This window comes from Lissotriton vulgaris, chromosome 5 (assembly GCF_964263255.1).
Source record: "Lissotriton vulgaris chromosome 5, aLisVul1.2, whole genome shotgun sequence".
In the NCBI taxonomy this organism is placed as follows: Eukaryota; Metazoa; Chordata; class Amphibia; order Caudata; family Salamandridae; genus Lissotriton; species Lissotriton vulgaris.
In genome coordinates this window covers 849,886,345-849,909,295 of record NC_141693.1, presented here as the reverse complement: position 1 = coordinate 849,909,295, position 22,951 = coordinate 849,886,345, and the positions used below count along the sequence as shown (strand labels likewise).

General features: G+C 41.6%; 1 protein-coding gene across 1 annotated transcript in view; it reads right to left on the bottom strand.

The window, feature by feature from the left end:
• LOC147711687 (uncharacterized) overlaps positions 1-22,951 on the bottom strand; it is an 86,915-nt gene that overhangs the window by 5,709 nt on the left and 58,255 nt on the right. The gene's annotated exons all lie outside the window — the stretch shown is intronic.

Here is a 22,951-nt window from a genome sequence, read left to right as displayed (position 1 = left end):
TTCATAGTCAAATGGTAATCATTGCCGAAAGACCAGCCTTTTTTACATTTCAAATAAGCTGTGTAATATCCTGATGTTGTCAAAGGACCATCATATCATATAATAGCTGCAGTTACAAATGTTCTTCCTGAAATCGACGACTGTGTAGCCAAAACATTTTTAATTAGACTTGACAACTTATTTACATCCGGTTTATATAGTTGGAATTGTAAAATGACATTTCACCCATAAGTTTCTATAAATAATGTGGACAGCATTGCAGACTTACATTACCTCTACTCCTTGTTTTGATCTGCTGCTTGAATTAGCTTATTAAAACAAACAGTTTTCGCTCTGTGCTACACTTATCCACAAGGCTATATAGTGTAGGAGCCATTCGAACCTCTTGAAATTCCTCAGAACAAATCCCGAGATTCCTTCCCTAAAACTTTGGTTGTAAGAACACCAGGCAAGAATTTTTAAGGTGAAAAGGCAATCTTTTTTTGAAAGTTAAAACAGAATCATTGCAGAATGACCAGCCGTTTCCAGACTTCAAATAAGTTGTGTAATGTCCTGATGTTGCTGAAGGACCCTCATGATATATAATTGCTGCAGTTAGAAAAGTCCTTCCTGATATTGACAACTGAGAAGCCACAAACTTTTTAATTAAAGTTGTCAATTTTGTTCCATCAGGCCTACATCGTTGGAACATTAAAATGACATACTGGCCATATCTTCGTATAAATAATGTGGACAGCATTGCAGACTTACATTGGCTACACTCCATGTTTTGATCGGCTGCTTTTACTAGCTTATTGAAGGATACTGATTTACTGTCTGGCAAAGTTAAATTTATAAATCTTTCTGAGTCTACACTAGTAGTACTTGATAACGTACAATTCTCGCAGTCATGCTGCCATTGATAAGAACGGCCAAACAGATGATCTACATCTACACCTTCATCTTGCAATAAATTAAGCATATACATTAAAAACTCCTGAAAATCTTGCTGAATATTTTGAGAGAATTGTGTTTGACCTGAACATTTGTCTAACAGATTTCGAATTTCAGACACACTTTCTACTCTTGTTCTATCAGTGCTACATTTCTCTAACACAGAATTCAACAAACAGCAAAAACTTTGATCCGAATTGATCACAATCTGTTCTGTTAAAGTTTCTAGAGAAAAGACAACATTAACCACTACATTAGCATAGCAGTTGACACCAGAACTATTTTCAAATTGAAAACCAACAACATCTTCAACAGAATTCATTTTCTTTCTGCTTACAATTTTGGGTTCATCGACTTTTGGTCTTTTTGCTACAACCTCCCTACTATTAGTGATATTTCTTTGTTTCCGGCCTACCACACGTTTCTCAAACAAAGGATATTGAGGCAAATGTGGCGCATACTCTCTTCTTAACCTATTGTATTCCTTAACACAATCTAGATCCGCACAAATGTTTGTAACATCACACTCAATCAACTACAAACCCGATAAAGTTCTGACTCGTGACAATGCTACATAAGCCATACCCTCTTTGAACACAGAACTGCCAATATTCACCAAATCACTGTCTACACTTAAACCTTGTGATTTATGGATTGTCACTGCATATGCCAAGCAAACAGGAAATTGCTTACAGCGAACATATAAGTCTTTTACAAGCAAAAACCTAGCTGTGCAACGACCAATTAGCTGTACTTCCTCAATGCCATCAAATTTAATTTTTAAAAATTCAATTCCATCTCTATTTCTGTATTTCTCAAAATCAACAACATTACCCATTGATCCATTTACCAGACCTCTTTCAACATGTAAATTCCTTCTCAAAATGATACAGCAATTTAAGCACACATTCAGAGTCTTTTCAAAACCAGCAGATATAGTCTTCTCTAATGAATCTAATTTAGATTTCAAATTCGCAGACAAAATAATTGTTGCTCCCATATGCTCTATTCTGTCAATAGCTTCCAGTTTCACAATCTCTTGTTTTTCTAAATTCAACATTTTGTTGTTGAAGATGGAACATTCTGCAAGAGTTGGCCTCAAACATATTCCCGATTTCTTCTCAGTAATTTTATGAAAAATATTCTCTGGCAGAACGTCTTCTTCTGGATACAAATTTGACAGTAATCGTGCATGTAAAGCTTCTTTCGCATGCTCAGTCACTTTCCCGATTCTAACATCTTGTAGAATATTCTTGTAATCTTCATCCTTCGTCTGACGCATATTTTCACGCAGCTCAGCATAATTGAAGTTTAACCATATGTTAACGTTGCCAATGCTCCCTAGGCACTTCCTGGTATCTTCATGCGTAAGCAGTTTAAACACTGGTTGTCCTTTCACTGGTGTCAGCTGCAGAAGATCACCGAAAACAATGATGTGTTTGCCACCAAATAACATATCATACTCTGTTTTAAAAACTTCCTGCATTCTCAAATGCACAAAGGCAAGCATGACATTGGAAACCATGCTTACTTCGTCAATGATAAGAAGTTTCATCTTCTTCAGGACTCCAGATACTTCACAACAAGCATCTCCTGATAACTTGTGGTATTGTAATTTGTTATCATGCTCCACTGGCAGCATCAGTAGCCGATGCAAAGTAATACCTTTAATGTTATGTGCTGCCAGTCCAGTTGGAGCGGTGACAACACAAGACAGTGATGACTCAGTCCTTTTCTGCAGATAACATGAGATTGCTTTAATGAGGAAACTTTTTCCAGTTCCTGCTTCTCCACTCACGTACAGTCGGACAGGCTTCAATGACATACATGAGCACTCTTTCTTCTCATGACTTAATCCATGATCAATTTGGCTAATAACTTCGTCATATATTTTCCTCTGCTCAACGTTGAGTTGTCTTTCCAAATCTTCTAAGTTAACCGCATCCTCCTGAGCATGTGCCATGGCTCTTTCCACTTCATCATGGCAGTGGCAGCTTCATTTTCGATAACTGGTCCTCCTAGTGGATCCTGACTCAATGAAACAGAACTCTGACTGTCCTGAGAACTGTCTCTAGCAATCTCGGCTGCAATTGTTGCTTCCTGCTCGATTTCTGCATTCAACATTTCTAGATATTTTGGAAAAACAGGACATTCTATGGACTACTTGGCTGCATTGAAAGAGTCTTCGTAACAGAGGAAATCTCCAAGCAGTTTCTCTTCTGCACGCCAAGGCTTGAAAAGTTGCAAAAGAGCTAAATGGAAAAACTCTTTTCTTTCTGGAGATTCGCAATCCAATTTTCGATGATTTACCAATAGACATTTTCTTTGCTTGACCAGACATCCCTCACTTCCAATTACAGCATACACTCCTTTATCAATATCTTCTGTGATGTTCCTCTTGAAAATGTAATTTTGTAGAACCTCATACAGACAAACATTCTCCAGGTGACTGCTTCTATTTGGAAAATATGTATCCAACATGTTGGTCTTCAAAATATCTGTACTGCTTGGCTCCTTCTCCGCCAAATACTCAATTTCCCGTACAGGTTTCAGAACTCGATTACGCGTTGCAGCAAGACCAAGACTTGCCCAAATGATACTCCTAGATTTGGCATAGAGACTTGCTGAAGATAACCGGTCAGAACATTCGTAAGCTCCGATTTCTCGATGCGACAACATCTTCAGACTGAAACTGTACAACTTCTTACTGAGGCTCTTTTCATGGGAAATGTCCTCCCACATATCCTTGAGTTCTGTCTTTTCTTTTTTTGTGATGTAAGACGTCACATACCGAGCCACAGCCATACAGTTGTCAGCCACAAACTGTATATCCATGTTAGCATTCCACATGGACAAAATCACTGGGTTGTAGTCGTTGATGTTCTTGGACTCTTCGTTTCTTTTCAAATTGTATATATTTTTGGGTGATTTCCTTGTCACATTATGTCGCAGCGAAGACATCAAATTGTTCACTCTTCCTTTAGATATCACCAATCGTGGAAATCCAAAACGACATTTTGTATAGTACTTGTTCTTGTTTCTGAATTTACGACGACAGTACTTTCCACAAGGATGGCTTTGAAACCGTAAAACTTGTTCTCTTAGACTTTTGTCTTCCTTTGTCTTTGGCACATGTAGAATACTGTTCTATGAAATTCATCACTAAGTCATCCGGATCTGTTCCAAATTTGGGTGCATCTTTGATCCATAGCAGCATATGTATATGAGGAGAACCTCTTGCTTGATACTCCTTTCTACAGAAGAAATCCAACACCTCTCCAAGAGGTGGATTTTTCTTGTTCGTGATGAAAGACATCATAGCTTCAAATCTATGATTGAAGTACCTGCATACATTCACTGGATCCAAAGAGCACAGTTCTCCGGGTGTCTTGAATTCAATATTTTCAATGTTTCCATTTGCCTCTCGTAGAAATTCAAGTAAGTCTTCCCAGCCATACTCAGCACAGCTGAGAGTGAGGAACCATGTGGGAGTTCCTAAGTTCCTCAGCATACATTTTAAGTCACCATGACAACGGTACCAATACTCATTAGTACCACGCTGACATGCCATCAGATTAATTAGGTGAGAATCCAAAATACTGTCTTGCACATTGACTTTATCCATAAAGTCCATTGCTGAGATATTTCGCAGTTGTACACCACTTTTCAGGATGTGGTTCACTGCATAAGACAGTCCAGACAGATCACTTTCAAACAGTAGATGAAACAAATAGGGAATGCATTGACGAAACCTAGGATCTTCTGCATACAATCGTAAAGTCCAGTATTCAGAAGCAGGAATTTGATCAGGTCGCTCATCATATCGTCCTCCTCGACCTGTGGGAAATAACTGTGGAAAACACCGAGCTTCCAAACTTTCCTCCCAAACACTAATGGGACTCCCTTTGGCTTGTTTCATTCGAAACAACTCAATAGCATTCCCCATGACTTCCTTGGAATGCAAAGGATGAACACTATAATGTTCATATATTTCTTCATTTTTAGAGGCTTCTACTTTCTCAATTTGTCCAGCACACAATTCGATGTCTTCTTCTTCACTTACTTCCTCTTCTGCAACATATACATTCTTGTAGTACTCATTGTTTTTTATCAAATACAATGTTGCCTTTTTGACTTTCCTAACATCCACTAAATCTTGCCAGATTTTCTTACTCTTTGTCAGAACCCCATTAACTAGGATAACCAGAGGTTCCTCTTCCACTTTCTCTACTCCAATTGTATTAATGTTTTTCTTCAAATCGAAAGGCAAATAAACAACTCTTCCCTTTAATCCTCTCTGTAAATCTGATGGAGGCAATTTCCCTGTCTTTGGCTCCATTCGTACAATAGCCTGAAAGGGATGCACACTTTGAATCAAAATAGATTCATAAGTATTTAAATCCTTCAATTCAGAAGGAATGTTAACCAATTCCAGATTATTATAAACCGCTCTAGCAGGCATCCGGTTTTGGTTTAATTTGTTAAAACAATAAGTACACATACGTTGGTCCGATCCCAAATCAAAACAATTTTTTACCATCAAGTATGTGGCAAAATCCTTCCATTCACTATTGTTTTCCATTTCACTTTTTGCATATAAATCCACTAACTTAGTCTGATTCTTATAATAAGTCCGTCGACAACACACACACGTGAAATTAGGCCTCTCACTTGATTTCACCTGAAAGATGGAACTTTCCTTGTGAAACTTATCTATATTAGAAATCTGTACACTCTCTTCCACATTACCTTCTTCTACTGGGTCAATTTCAACATTGTTCTCTTTACTAACCCTGGGCGTAGTTCGCGGAGTCGGACTCCGCGGAGCTACGCGAAGACGTAGTTGCACTCCGCGAACTACGCGTAGCTCCGCAACCATGCGGAGTTGCTTGCTGGGCCCGTTCGCGCGCCGTTTTTCGTCTTCGGGAGCGCGGTGCGCGTGTTCGGGGCGTTGCCTGCATGCTCGGGATGGCTAGCGCGCACAGTCGCACGGGAGGGTTTACAAACATGGTGGCAGACGCGACCGGGAAAAAGCGAACGCAGAACCAAGGTAAGCCATTGCCGCGCACGCGATAATGTTATTTAGCGCGCGACAATGTTATTTAGCGCGCGACAACTACGCTCCGCACCGGATAGCGGAGTTATCGGCAGCTACGCGAACTCCGCGGAACGCGGAGTTGCCAAAACTCCGCAAACTCCGCAAACGGAGCGTAGTTCTTCGCCCAGGGTTACTCTTTACTAGCAAAGTAACAGAACTCAATTTCTTCACAAATATTCTTCACATGTAGTTCTGAACCATGCAAAAGAGCACTGCTCAATTGTTTAAGCATAATTGCTGGACTCTTAGCATAATACAACATTCTCACTAATTTCCTCACTTTATTCTGATGCACTGCAAGCATCCTGAAATGATGAAAAACACTCTGGCATACTCTTCTGGAAAGACATGCCAGTGAATGCCCATGCAAACCTGTTACTTCTCTCACTCTGCAAGGATCTAATTCTTGCAACAACTTCATTTTCTGTTTTAAACTTTTCTTATTAAATGTACGAACAAAATCACAAAGCAAATTGATGGAATCCTGTCGCACACTACAAATACTACTACATTTCCAGGTGTACACTGGACCCTTAGGACGTCTTCCTAAAACCTCATCACCTAACACCTCTTCTGCATCTGCAGACACAAGTTTTTCTTTTTCAACCGGACAACCATCTTTTACCTCATATGCTCGACCACTGGTGTCAACTGCATGCACCAAATCATTGTCCTGGAAGTAACTCTCCTCATCAAAAAATGCCTCACAACTTGAACTATGCATCCATTCTCTTGAGAAAACTTCACAAAAATTACTACGATTAACTACTCTCTTCCATCTACTATTTGATTTGAAATCATAAATTACCTTGTTTAGTTTCCTAATTCTATTGATTACCAAAACATGTTCAATAGTGGTATTTTTTTGTCTGCAAATTCTTTTTAAAAATGATTTCATTTTCTTACCCGGAGCTTTTTTGGCAACTTGAAACGATTTTATAGTAGAGGACTGCTGCAAATCTTTACCAAGGTGGAGTGTAAGTCGCTTTGCTTCTTTTTGTTTCCTTTGCCTTGAGGGCATTTTTAAATTTTTCAAAAGATCTTCAGTTAAATATGTGGAATTTTTTTAAAAAATTTGTTATTAACCACTATTACCAAACAGTAAACCAATAACAGTAGGCAAACAATTAACACACTAGTTGTCAATTATACCTACAGTAATTTAACAACATAGACAAAGGGGGGAGTGAGTTAAAATTGCCAAGCACACATGGGGGCGTATTTACAAGGCCCTTGCACCAGGGGAAAGTGACTTAAAATTGCCAAGCAGACATGAGGGCGTATTTACAACACCCTGGCACCAGGGGGAAGTGAGTTAAAATTGCCAAGCACACATGGGGGCTTATTTACAAGGCCCTTGCACCAGGAGGAAGTGACTTGAAATGGCCAAGCACACATGACGGCGTATTTACAAGACCCTTGCACCAGGGGGAAGTGACTTAAAATTACCAAGCACACATGAGGGCGTACTTACAAGGCCCTGGCACCAGCATAAGGTGTGGCCTATCCAGAGGTATGCTGGATTGTCTGGCAGCCATGGTAAAACCAAGAAATATCTAGGAGCAAAAAGGCAGGTCTTGCAGTCACAAAAATTTGTTTGAGGTGAGGCCTACTCAGGGTTGCAGATGAAATGTTGGCTTGTTGAAGAGTACAGAGGACATAATACATGTGCAGGCCAACAGATGAAGTGAGTCATGTCCACTGCACACTTGAACAAAGGCCAGACCTCCTCTGTCTCCCTGGACAGGCCTAAACCTCATCTGCACAATGTGATTAGTAATGTTAGGAAACACAGGTGATGTAATTGAAAAACGTGCAAATATTTCTGCTCATTTCACAATGACATCACCTGTGTTTCCTCAGCTTAGGTATCTCATTGAGCAGATATAGTCTAGCATATCCAAAAGTACGCAGAAGGTGAGGACTGTATGCAGCAGTGCAATGTACATAATTCTCCTCCTTTGACAATTACAGAAGCCTCAGCATATCCATGCCCCCTAAACAGTCCTAAATGTATATCATTATTATCATAGTGACTATGAAACTCTAGCAGTACATATTGTGAAACCTAAATGACTTCAAGAAACGAGTTTTTAAACCGGCAAACAAGCAAATTATTCTGCCATATTCAGGTTGGGAAATGAAATATTTATTTAAAAAAGCAGACCCCATGTTGTCCTTCTCATAAAGGTGAAAAGTATTTCTTTTTTAAAAAAAACGATTTTCTGGTCATAATTTGAAAACACAGCACAGCTACTATGTACAAGCACACCCTAGCTGGCTTCCTTATTTTCTCCAAAAAGCATACTAATCTCTTTCTAAATTAAATGAATCTTTTCTCACCTTAGCACGATTTTTAAACACATCATGTAAGCAAATTAGTCTCCCAGATTCATGGGAGAAGTTCCTTAAAATTGTCTAGCACACATAGGGGCATATTTACAAGGCACATGCACCAGGGGAAAATGACTTAAATTTGCAAAGCACTCATGAGGGTGTATTTACAAGGACCTTGCACCACCTTTAAAGTCACTTTTAAAATGGGGAAAATGACGTGAATGTGTCTCATAAGCCTTGTAAATATGCCCCCATGTTGACTATGTAACTCTTGCAGAACATATTGTGAAACCTAAATGACTTCAAGAAACGAGTTTTTAAACCAACAAACAAGCAAATTATTCTCCCATATTCATGTTGGGAAGTGAAATATTTATTTAAAAAGCACACCCCATGTTGTCCTTCTCATAAATGTAAAAAGCATGTCTTTTTGTTAAAAAACGATTTTCTGGTCATAATTTGAAAACACAGCACACCTCCTATGTACAAGCACACCCTGTCAGTACTAATACTTCACATTATCTATAATTATAATTTGTCAAATAAGCAAAATCTTTTTGGAAAAAATAATGAAAACACTTGACACAAAACAACATTTTAAATGCACAGCTGGCTTCCTTATTTTCTCCATAAACTATACTAGTCTCTATCTAAATTAAATGAATTTTTTCTCACCTTGGCAAATGCTTTTTGAATTTCAAAACAGTCTCAGACACACACCAATTTTTCTTTAGCAGAGCAAAGGGTATGCACTCCAGAGGCTGCAACCAACAAAGGCACAGACATGCTGTATTTCATCACACATATCTCTCATGTCACCCAATCAAAACTCTTCCCTCACTTTTTTCAAATCAACAGCCTTCCCCCCTCTGCCCTTTCTGCCCTTTTTCCATAGCAACTACCTCCTGAAAGACTTCTCATGTTTACAAGCTCACACAACAATGTTTCAAATGAACTCTGAACTCTCAGTACACCTGCTAATCCACTGCGATGTTTCTTAAAATCATTTTTTCTTAACCATTCAAATTACATCTTTCAAAGAACACATCCATGCACCCTAACTTTCTGTTTTCAGAAATGGAAATCCACCAATCATTGCTAGTGAATCATTAGCACTGAATCTCCACAGTTTTTTTTCTTTACAAACTCCTACTGGTTCAACTGCCATTTCATTCCCACACTTCATCTGACTGCAGCAGAACCTCCTCTCACCATGTTTTCTGTCTGGATTCTTGGACATAGCTACATCCGCTGGGCTCACAGGTATGCTGATAACAGAAATTTACACAACCTCAATTTACAAAATGTGGAAATCAAATGGATTGGCCAAAGAGGATAGAGATGTCACCAATTGATACCATTGGTGAAAACCTTTTTACATTTGCCAAACCCTGACCTCATAATAGTGCACTGTGGAGGAAATGATTTGGGCACTTTGACTGGGGTAGGTATGGAAATGCTCTTAAAGGACACCTTTGAGCAATTAATGGCACTTTTTCCTCAAACTGCTTTCGTATATTCTAATATATGCCAAAGACAGAAAGGGAGGTGGTCCAATCAAATTTGTCCACAAATTGAGAAAGCGAGGAAGCATGTAAATAAGTCTGTTTCAGCTTATATGAGAGACCATGGAATGGGCGCCATCTACAACAATAACTTGCGTTACTACATGCAAGATATCTACAGAGGAGATGGTGTGCACTTCTCAGATGAGGGAAACAGAGTTTTCATACAAAATTTAAGACTGTGTATTGGTACCTACTTATAAGTACCTAGAACTTACACAGAACCCAAAAGCTCTTTTCAGAGCTACCTTAACTATAATTACTCTTTTTAAATTTCGAATGTACCTTTTTTCACTAATTTTCACTTATGTTCGCTTCCAGGTTCGCTACCCGGTTCGCATACCTGCAGCTAACCGCGCGAAAAATTAATTTTTTTTCCCGACATATATGAGCCTCCTCAGCCACCCTCAGAAAACCTAGGGGGTCAGGATACGTCTCCCGTGCCCCCTTATACCCATTTTCCACATTGTTTTTCCTCCATCTTGTGATTAAATTCGACTGAAACACAAAATGGCGAACTCCCGTTACGCTACCGGTGAGCTACCCGGTTCGCGTACCGGGAAGTGCTTCTACCGCGAAAAATCGATTTTTTTTTATTTGCCCCACGGGACCCTTTAATAACCCCCACATCATTCCTGGGGGTCAGGAGGGGTCTACCTTGCCCCCTTTCATTAAATTCCCCCTTCATTTTTCTCCACCTCTTGTCTCTCGATCCTACCGAGAGACAAGATGGCGGCCGGTCCGGACTGTTTAGAATGTTGACAGACACCGGAGAGCCAATCAGCTTCACTTCGCGAAGTTCCGTTACGCGTCAGGTACGCGAACCGGGGTGCTAACCGGAGCGCTGTCACAGATATATCTGTTTTTTAAAACGTTAATTTCTCAAAATCCACTGGAGCACATATATTGAGACATAGCAAAGGCACGTCGGGCAAACCATATCTACAATTTTGCCAAGTTTCGTATAAATCCATTCAGCCGTTCGAGCTAAAAGTGATTCCAACCGCCCTATGGAAAAATGAATGGGAAAAACGCGTTTTGGGACCCCCTTTTTTCTCGCCCCCCCCCTTGACGAAACCCCCCAAAATTTTCAGGGGCTGCTCAGAAACAATATGTGCCATTTTCCTGAAACTTTCAGCCAATTCCGTCCACAAACGCCAAAGTTATTTGACATAGAATTTTCAGAAATCCCATAGGAAAAAAATCCTAACTATATATACCTACTGGCGACCGCCAGTAGGTAATATATATATATATATATATATATATATATATACATATATATATATATATATATATATATATATATATATATATATATATATATATATATATATATATATATATATATATATATTCTTTTTTAATTTTTTTCACTGAAAAAACAAAGGTTACAAGGACATTATAGTTAGGCTCAGATTTTACTTATACAAACCATAGAAATTTAGCAGGTATAGTTACCTGAGCTAATGCACTGCTTATGACCTCACATATTACATCGCCTCATGACATGGGCAGTGACATCACTGATGACATCTCAAATGACATCACTGATGACATCATTCCATGAGTTAAGCGCTTTGTAAACATTTGACAGTTAAATATATATACAAAGCTACAGCATAAGTTAAATTACTATTCTTTCAGTCTTAGTAATTAGTCATGCTATTTCCAACTTATCTCATCTGAGTGGATGTCTAATTGGGTGTATGGGTGTGTGAGTGGGTGTGTGAGTGACTAAGGATGTGTGAGTGGGTATGTGAGTAGCTGTATGGGTGAGTGACTGGCTATATTGGACAGTGAGTGGGTGTGTGGGTGGCTATATGAGTGAGTTAGTAGCTTTTTGAATGTGTGGATAGGTAAGTGAGTGAGTGTGAGTGATTGTATTAGAGAGTAAATGTCTGTGGGAGTGGCTGTAAGGGTAAGTGGGTGGGTATGTAACTGGTTGTATGGATGTGTGAATAGGTATGTAAGTGGTTCTATGGGTGAATGAGTGGCTGTGTCAGTAGTTGTAGAGGTATGTGAGTGGGTGTGTGAGTAGCTGTATTGGTGAGTGAGTGGCAGTGTGAGTGGCTGTATGGGTGAGTTTGTGGGTATATGAATACCTGTATGGGTGAGTGAGTGGTTGTGTGAGTTCGGTATGGATGATTGAGTGGATGTGTTAGTGGCTGTAAGGGTGTACAAGTGTCTGTATGACTGAATGTGTGAGTGGCTGTATTGGTGAATGAGTGGGTGCATGAGTGGCTGTATGGGTGAGTTAGTGGGTGTGTGAGCAGCAGTATGAGGGAGTGGATGTGTGAGTGGCTTTGTTGTGTGAGTACTGGTATGGGTCTGTGAATGGATATGTGAAGGGTTGTGTGGGAGTGTAAGTGGGTGTCAGAGAGGTTCCATGGGGGTATGAGTGGGTGGGTGTGTGAGTAGTTCATAAAGTGGGAGGGGGGCCACAGCCCCATTCTCTGGGCTGTTTTCAACCCAGGGGACCCCATCCCCCTAGTCTGACTGCAATTTCAAAAGGGACAGGAGCCAAGAGGCCCCCCTCATAGAGCCATTAATGGCCCTGAGAACCCCCATCTCCCAGGGCCTGCTCCTGCTATGTAACGGTGTTTCCACCACCCAGATATAGCAGCATCCCTGCCAATGCTGGTGCAGGCAGGGAAACCTGTGTTTGCTCGTGCTTGTCAGTCGCAATTTCAAAACTCCCACCAAGCAAGAGCAAACACGAATTATGCCAGCTGGGAGAGGAATTCAGATCGGTTTCCCTGCCAGCCGTGATGTGGGCAGGAAAACAGTTCTGTATATTGCTTCCGCCCACAGAAAGCAGCATTTTTTGATACTCCCTGCAGGTGGGAGTATTGCTGGCACCGGCTGGATGCGAAGAGTCAGCTGGAGCTGCGTAAGCCTTGGTTCTTCCCCCGGCACCCAACCGGGATAAGGTGGGTACCCTAGGGGTGCAACAGGGCACCCACCATTTGTAGGCTGGGGTCCAGGCAATGGGGTCCTTAGGGTCAAAATCGGGCCAGGGAGGGGGGCTGCCTGCTCCCTTCCCCATTAACTATAGAGCTAATCCCCAGGGGATGGCACCATCGGGGCCAAAATCGGCCTCGGGAGGGGGACCGCATGCCCACCTCTCATGAAAGTGGCTCAGGAGGTGGCCCGCAGATTGGCTGCATGCGGGGATTTTGCTGCAGGGCCTGGCCACATGTAACGCCCAGCAGCTAATCCACCACCATGCACAGCCAAAGGCAGTGCACTCCAGCAGTTGTATTAACGTATGGAAATTAAATATTGCTTTACATTTTAAAAAACCCTAGAAATTCGCTGAAACAACTAAAGGTTACAGGGATGTTATAATTATAAAATAGCATTAAACAACCCTAGAAATTTACTGAAAAAACTAACGTTATAGGGATGCTATATGTAGGAAAAAGTATTAAAGAGGAAAACCTTAGAAATTCACTACAAAAAAAGGTTACAAGGATTTTATAGTTAGGTTCAGATTTTACACACACAAAACCATAGAAATTCAGCAGTTCTAGTTCTAGTTATCTCAATTAACTATAACTCATGCCCTAAGGTAACTATAACTCATGCCATCGCCATGCACTGCTAATTACCTCAGATACTACATCACTTATGACATCTTCTATGAGATAATTGATAATATCACTGCACCATTTGCTGTAAAATTATTGATGAGAAAATTGTGCATGGCGTGGGCGTGAGTTATAGTTACTTCAGGGCATGAGTTATAGTTACTTGAGATAACTATAACTACTGAATGTGTATGGTTTGGTATGTAAAATCTGTATCTAGCTATAGGGCCCTGTAAATAGATAGATAGATGGATAGATAGATAGATAGATAGATAGATAGATAGATAGATAGATAGATAGATAGATAGATAGATAGATAGATAGATAGATAGATAGATAGATAGATAGATAGATAGATAGATAGATAGATAGTCTGGAGGAAGGCGCAGGCTGAAACACATCAGTCATGACTATGCATTTGTTCACTTGATCTTGTAATAAAAGCATATATGTATATTTACTGCTAATATTATTTCATTTTCTAAATAGTCATGGGCCCGCGGAGTAGGTGTTGACAAACTTCCAGGGGGCTGCAGACCCCCAGATTAAGAACCCCTCATCTAAGTCACCATATTTTGCATATTGCATGTCTTCAGTCCTACAATTAAACCAATTGCTTGAAACAGTGTACCACCACACAAAAAAGTTAATATTTATGGTTTTGTTGTTTTGTTCTGTGAAACACATAAAGTGATTTACAATATACTCACGTGGATTTGTTTGACACAGCTCAGGGTGAGCAGACCAGGTGAGCTGCCAGCCAGCCTGCCAGGTCAGTGGAGGCTACGCTTTCTGCTCGCCTTGTGAAGGGCCAACCCCCCTTTGTAAAGCCATCCTCCATATGCTCAGCAGGAAACTCTAAGCACTCAGAAAAGCTGCTGCCCTGGTAGTTGCTCTTTAGGCAAAGAGTTTGCCAGGAAACTGGCATGTTTTGTGCACCTGCTAGGAAAACTATTTTGTTTTTCAATAATAAACACCCAAAGCAGAAGATTATGCTGCAAAAGTGATCAGAAATGCAAAAATAGCATTCTACTCAAGCTAATGTTAAGAATACCTAACACTCAAGTGGAAGTTGTATACCTGTAGGAAAAGCACGCTATCAGTAAAATTATTTTTTTTAGGGCTTTACTAGCATAGCACATGAATTCAAAGCGAGGCTTTGGATGAAGGGTCGATAAAGATAAGAGTGTGACATCTGTAGCACAAATGGGAAAATACTCAATTTCATGTCATGATTAATTTAGTTAATTATAGTCAAAATGTAAAAGATTCCAAAGGTTCAAAACCTGATAATTCCTGAATAATGTTATTGGGATGGGACCGATTAACAGAGAAAGTCAGTAATTTGATACTACACGGTTACTGCTACATTAGGAGGACATTTTTTATTATTAAGGGACTTAAAAAACAGATGCAATAGTACTCCTGGAAATCTTTATCAGCTATGCTTTCCAGCAGTACTCGTATTCAGAAATAATAACGTAGGCATTCATAAATGTTTTTGTCCACCATGAATAAAACATTTTTCACACAGAGAACACTCTCCCGTGCACCCCCGCCAATGTATTAGGTTTTCTAACCCCTTTTCACCAATAAAATGGGTTTACTTCTGAATTTGACAGGCTTAAATCTATGACCATTTTAAGAGTGCAAACCTACCACCAAAAAGTTTGAAATAAAATACCCACAAACTTACACGTTTTTTGTGGTTTGTCACCTTCTTTTGTAGGTGTCCTGACATAGAAAATCCTGAGAAGAACATTACTCACAAGTAAGCTAGACAAGCCTAGCCTTATTTTACAAAGAAGTAAATGCATTACTGAGTGTCATTACACATGTTGTGAATAACAACGTTAAATTTGCACAAATATTGTTTCGCATGAACGCTGAACATAAGATGGAGAATGGTTGGTCCCCACAGCAAAACAACAGGTACATCTTCTCCCGATTGCCTGTTCCTCTGTCCCTGGCCTGGACAAAGTGAATAAATAAGGTTTCCCAACAAAACTGGTCTAAAGAGAATGTACGTGACTTGAGTTGCAGGCCCTAGTCCTGAAAAGCCATTTCTGGTGCAGGAAAATACCTTCTCTATCCTGCAACCAGAATGGAACATCAGCCCAACATGAATGGTTGGCTTTTTGAACTATATGAATGCGCTTGAACCAATTGGCAATTGGTTACTGCCAAACTAGCAAAGACTGAGCTTGTATACTGGACGCTATATTCTAGAAAGAGACAGTCTCCATTGCTTCAAACCTGCACGGACCATGCTGTTGCAGTTTCTGAACATAGTGCTGCTTGGTGCCTTTTTCCACAAGGCTAAGACTTAGGGCCTTATTATCAGTCTGGCGGTCCACGATAGCCAGACTCACGGTGATGGGAACCGCTGGCTGTTGTGCGGCGATCCTGAGGCCGCAATATACTTGGTGTGACCTCCGCAGTCCCACTAAGCATATTATGAGTTTCCTCTCTGCCACGGATTTCATGGCGGTGAGCCCGCACTTAAAACCACGGCAGAGAGGAAACAAAGGAACCCTATGCCATGTGGATTCTCCCTGTGTGCATGCACCGCGGAACCTGCACGGCATAGACTGCAGCAGTTCATGCCGTGCAGGTACTGCCTTTGATGTTCCCATTCTGGGGCCAATTAAATAGGCACTGCCCTGGGAACTCCAAAGAACCAACCACCAGACCAGGGGAAAACTCCTGATCTGGCAGGCAGTTTGTACACTGGTTTGGCGGTGCGGCCCGGTCCCGCACCAGCACCACCACACTCGTAATAAGGCCCTTGGACTCATATCATGCTGAAGCTCTGTTTGGCAGCCCTATTACTACAGCTCACCTTGCCTGAATAAAATATCCTAGAGGGCTGATGGACATCGGGGACTCTGACAAAGAGTACAGTACAAACACATCCTCACAACCCCTCGTCAAAGAAGAGAGGAGGGCAGTCAATATCAATATTCAAATGCAGTTGATCTAAGTGGTGGCTCTGCCTGGTGCGGGCACTTCTTGCCTGTGCCTAAATTTGCTTTGGGAGACCCTGCATCTCTGCCTTCCGATCTGCGACTCACTAATCTCTACTGTGGATGTCACAGGGTCAAGCTCATCGCTACCATCGGTTCCCTGAAACAATTTTTTTTTCTTAGAACCGCAACTTGGGGTGTCCTGCCCATGCTCTGTTGCGCAATGGTCCAGCACCCAAGCAACCTGTGTAGGAGCCACTGCAAGAACCTAAAAGAGGTCCTATGGGTTACTTTCTGTCTTTGGGTCCCCACTCCAATTTACTCTGAGGTCCACACTATTATCTGCCACCTTCAGAACCAAGATCTGTTCTCACTCATTGTTGGGCATTGACCCAGTGTCACTAGGAGGCTTTGACTGTAAGATATTCAGTTTAAAAGGTGCTGTTCAATCCTAACCATAAACAAGGTTTCCTCACCGTAAAGTAATTTTCCTGGTCAAACAACTATTTATAGTGAAAACCTAGAAACTTGGGAGCAGATTTACCTGGAACTGACGCATAGATGCAGCAGTTTCCTTGCGCCAGCACCAAATGTCCTTGCGTCACCGTGGATGCGCTGTATTTACATTTCAGTGCTCCATGGCGCAAGGATTAACAGATGCGTCAGAAATTCTGATGCATCTGCTTGCCCAAAAGTGACGCATTGCTGGAGTTGCTCATGAAAGTGACATAACTCCAGTAAAGCTCCACAACAGATAGGTGAGTCCCATTCAAAAAGCCCTGTGTCATTCCTTACGCCTGGTCGAGCAGGCGTAGGGATTTTGATGCAGTGAAGGCGTAGAGTGATGCAGTGAAATATTGTAAATTTCACTGCATCAGTTCTGCATGGCTTTTTGAGCGGGAACGCCCACCTTGCATACATTATACCTGACGCAGATATAAGGTGACGCAGGGCTTTACAACGTGACACATCTCCCTAGACGCATCACAATGTAAATTAGCCGCACTGTTTGCGCTGCTGTTGCATCAAAAAAAGTGACGCAATGGCGGCGCAAGGGGCTTGTAAATCTGCTCCATGATGTTCAGTGCTTTCTTTCTTCATAAGTTGCACCCTTCTTAATGCATGCCTTGTGCAACTGTCCTAGGGATCACAGTATGTTAGGGATCAGGAACCGTGTAATATTATGCACCATTTTGATGGAAAAATCATAATCCTCTGTTTTCTCAAAAAATTATGAACACACAGTATTCTGTATCAGTAATTGGTAGCAAATTGTGTGTGTATCATGGAATGTATTTCACTGATCCAGTGCTTAAAGACTTTGCCAGAATCTTGACACTTGTCCTGGAAAATTACATTGTGAATTATGGAACGGTACATTTCATTTGGAATGCTCTGGTGTTGCATTTTTTCTTTCTTTCTTTCTTGGGTTGTTGCCTTGATTGTTGTGAAATTATTATGTGGGTTTGTTGTATTAATGCGTTTTCGCTTTATTGTGAACTTGCACTGTTCTATTTTTTGGGATGCTGTTGCAGTAGTGCTGACATATTGTTGCTTTTTTGTATTCATCTGTATAGTTTTGTAACTGTATTTTGTGTAGTGCTTCTGAAGTTATGTTTCTCTGCCATCGTGGCAGTGTTTTGCTGGCATATTGCTGTGTTGGATTGATGTTAGGTTTTGGATTTGTACACTGTTGAGCAGTTATGCTAATTGTCACTGAGTAGCATTGCCATGTAAATCTAAGGTTGTTTTGGTATCTCTTTGTTGTTGTTTTGGTGTCTTTTGTTTTCTTGTTGTGTCATTATAACATTTTGCATCATCAAGCTGCAGTATTATTGTGCAGTGGCGGGCGACACAATATAATACCGGGAGCAGGGGGAAAGAGGGGGCCAGCAGGAAACACGGAGGAGGAGAGGGGCCAGCAGGGCGCACACAGAGGAGCACCCATGGGGGCGAGGGAGACAGGGTTAGTGATGAAAATAAACACTTACCTGGTGCTGCCGTCCGCCTCGCGCACCTCTGCCATAGTTCCTGGAGTCCCTGGAAAAGCATCAGACTCCCATCCAATCTTGCACTACAATCATATGAGAGCAGCACAGTGATTGGCCTGAGTGGACTGAGAAGATGCTCCGCTCAGTGAGTCTGTGGGGTTTCTCCAGCTCGGCTGCTCAATGCAGCCGGGCTGGAGAATCCTAAGTGGGCCTGTGTGTTTGGCCGGCCTGAGACGGCCGACCAAACACAAATGCGCACTTAAAAGCGCACGTAGCAATCCTCCTCCCTGTCCCATGCCCCGGCCTGCCCCTCCCTGCACAAGCTGGCTCTGAGCCGACAAATGAAAAATAAAACAATACTGAGATATCGTTTTATTTTTCACTTGCTGGCTCTGAGCTATTGAGGAGATGCTCCTCCACCATTGTGGAGGATTCCCCTGTTGTTGTTGCATCATTTTGTTCTATTTTGATGTTTTGTTATGTTGCTGAGATATTGTGTTGTGCCTTGTTTTGTTGTTGTTGGATCTCAAACACAGACCATCTATCTAAACTTGTACGACTACTTTGTTACACAATACCAGATCCACACTCATCTTTACGATACAGTGCGAAAAAAGTATTTGCAAACAAAACTGTGCTCTTTACCATTAACACCTTCGCTGTGGCGGCTATTCTGCCACAGCGCTAAGGGAGCGGGGTGGCCGCGCAGCGCGGTGCGCCCATGCTGGTGACGGAACCGCTCCGTCACCAGCCTCGGTTGAGCTGTGCTCATGACGGAGCGGTTCCGTCATGGCCCCGCCCGCTCAATGGAATGCCCAGCGCAGGCGTGGAATCCGCGCCGCGCAGGCGCGGCGAGCGGGCCATGATGGAACCGCTCCGTCATGCAGCAGTTTCTGAACTAAAGCACATTTTCTTTGTTTACAGTGCCTCACGGTTGTGACACTTTAGGAACAAGCTGCCCCCCCCCTTCAATTCAAAATTCAAAATTATAAGTCGATAAGAGTAAGTTATTTTTCATTCACCATACGTCTTTTCTTTGCGTAGGGATACCACATGGTATTGTCCAGTCGGACTCTAAGATGCAGCAGGTTTTGAATTACAAACGAATCTTATAGAGATACATATCTAGGTGAGATACAGTAATAATACTATATGTATTTTTATTAGTTTCACCCTCCTTTGCCCACAGCGCGCCACTGATCTGACGCTTTAGAAACGAGCTGCCTTTCCCCAATCACATTTGGAATTTTGAGGATTGTATGTAACATCTCCTTAGTCCCACAAATAATTCTTTGTGTCCAGACACCTTATGTTCTTAAGCTAATTGATAGCCCGCATTATGTTTATACTTTGCCTGCAGGTGCTGGTTCATTATTTGTCAATCAAATAATTTGATGGATTGTGATGATTAATGATGTAAGTACATCTACCCAACACTGGCCTTATTCCTCAGTAGTCAATTCTTAGATCTTGAGACTATCTTTAATTCTCACCCACAGCGCTACCATTAAGATTGCGCCCTTCGCATGCTGTGGCACACATTCCGCAGATGGCCATTGACCATTGTGGCTTGACGTATTTTCACCATTCAGATGAATGAGTTTAACCCTTTGTAAGTCTACTCATCAAGTTGTATCTTTGGAAGGAACATTTGGAACTGAAACATTTTTGATAATAGATTGCTCTTCTCTCTTTTTTAATTCCTCTGTAGTTGCGAATTCGTATCGTTGTGATTGTCCACTACTTCTGAGTGGTCCTTTCGAGTTCCCACATTAGAGCCCTCTAAGGCAGAGGTCTTCAAACTTTTGGGTGCTGAGACCCCCCTGTCAACATTTTCAGTCATAAGGACCCCCTCCTGACAAACATTTCTAAACCTGTAGGCAGGGCTTCTGGAATTACGAGGCAGGTGAGGACCAAATTACACGGAAGGCTTGACTAAATTGTGTGCGAGGAAAATGTAAATGTTATGTGATGCCACGTTATTTTGGGATAGAATTGCTTCATTATTTTGACATTTTTTTTGCTCACAATAAAACAGTATCAGTTTACAACCAAAATACAGCAATTAACATCAGAAAGATGTCTAGTCAACCTTTGTGATGGGCCTTCCACTCCGCAGGAATACGTGCTGCCACATTTGAAGCTCACCTGGCCCTGTCCGGGAGCAGCAGGGGTCCCTAAAACCCTGCCCTCTGTGGATGAGAAGAGTGCCCATGTGAGTGCACGGTGAGCGATGCCACAGTATGAGAGTAGGGAAAGAGGAGTGACTGCAGGGTGAGTGAGGTGGCCATATGAATTTGAGTGTGGATATAAGTGCAGAGTGGGATGAAAGAATGCATGGTTAATGATGGGCTTGTTTGAGCGAGTTGCAAATTGAGCAGTGAAGGGGCAGGTGAATGAGGTGTCACATGAGTGCAGGATGAGTGCAGATGAGTAGCGTGACTGCAGGTTGAGGTACAGGGAGAACAACGCAAGTGCATTGTGATTGCAGAGTGATCACTGCGAGTGCAGGGTGAGAGGGTGAATGATGTGAGTGCCTGGTGATCAGTGTGAGTGCATTGTGATAGCTGTGAATGCAGGGTGAGCATGAAAGTGAAGTGCTAGAATGAGAAGTGAGTTCTCTGAATGCAGGATGCATTTCCAGACACTTGAAGTAACTCAACATATTATTGACTGCGGCGTAGGGTTTAAGATATAGGTTAAACTATTGCTATTATGACATTAATCAGGGATCGAGGGTGGAGGAAATAAATATTCTGATCTTGCAACATACTTCCAGTCCTATGTTTAGGGTTGCCTGCTCAATATTTTGATGTCCCAGACGGTACAAAAATAAGCAGTCACGTAAAGCTGTATATTTCAGCACTCATCTGTGCATACTTGGAACAGCAAATATAAATAGAAAGCACTTTTAATTGTGTTCTAGGGCTGCCTCAATGATCCATGACTGATAATTAAAGAGAACAAAGACAGACAAGTCCCATTACGAATGTATTTATGCGTTTTTATATAGCGCGGACGTTACCCGAAGGTGTCAGAGCGCTTCAGAATAGGAACAGTAATGTTACATGAGGAGAAAATTACAAGTGAACAAAGTACAAAAGCAAACGTTAAGTTACATGAGGCAAAAGTGACAATAGCGAGCAACCAAAATACAAGAGGTAGCAAACGGTCAATTACAGGAGGAAAAAGTGATGTGTGCAGGTTACAAAAGCGTACAAAGTAAAAGTAGAGGTATAATACTGCAATAAATGGCACACTCAAACACAAGAACAAACGTTACGTAGGCAATGGTGGCACTTGTGAAAGTATATAAAGCAAACAAAATGTGAGAGGTAGCAAACAGTGTGTTGAAAAATGGCTGGTATTTTTTTCTTCTGGCAACTCTACTTTTTATTATTTCTTTTCATGAAATACATTCTCACACTATTGCAGTAAATGTAAAATACAAATGTAAGGGAAAGGCTGAGTTGGGGCCCAGGGGGTACTGGAACTATAAAAAAAAAACAGCCTCAGTGATCAGTTTTCAAAAGGTATGTAAATATGCAAATGGCCGTTAACGACCTGTGAAACTCAGGGGTGCCGGGCTGTGCTGGAGATAAGACTGCAGACACAGCCCAGCGGAGCTCACTGCAGCTCGAGCTGAGACACTACGGGGGAGGAGAGGGGCTGAATCCCTGTAGTCAGATGGGCCCCGGGCAGAAGTGTGATCGGGAATGCGCGACCCCCTTTGAATCACTCCGTGGCCCCCCTGGGGGTCGCGCCCCACACTTTGAAGACCCCTGCTCTAAGGCCTATTGACCATGGTAATTGCTATTAAAGAAATTACTCCGTCGTGACTACGACGGTTTTAATTAAGTTTTGTCACTCTCAATATCTGAAATTCTGTTTTTAATCTTCCAGATATAATTGCCCCACAACCTCTTCCCTTGTTTGTCCTGATGAAGACCCCGCCTAAGGACCTAATTTAACCTATAGATAGGGGTCGAAACGTGGACGGCTCTTTTTCCCTTGGACATCCGGCACAAGCCCCTGACAATTCCATCTATAGGTTGTGACCGTAGAATGTCTCTCTTTAATAATTCATTAATAGTGGCCACAAATTTAGGCTTTTTGCATTTGAAATGCTTGATTCTTTATTGATTGTGGTATCAACAATTGTTTTTGACTAAATGTGCCTATTTCTTTGAACTTCACATCTTTAAGCACCCCCCACCTTTTCCTTTCTCCCCCTCTGGGGCTTTCTATCCAATATCAAATAATATGAAGTAAATTCACCATTGCAGGTGTCTAGTGTTGTTAATAAAATGCAATACTTGTGAAATTTCTTGAAATTGTGAATTTTGTGAGTGTAGTAGTGTTAGTGTGTGTAGCTAGTACAACACAGCCTTTCTTTGCGGGGACCCCTTACCCACATGTACCACATAGCGTCCAGGTCCCCGTGACTGCATGGGTTCAAACCCCCCTT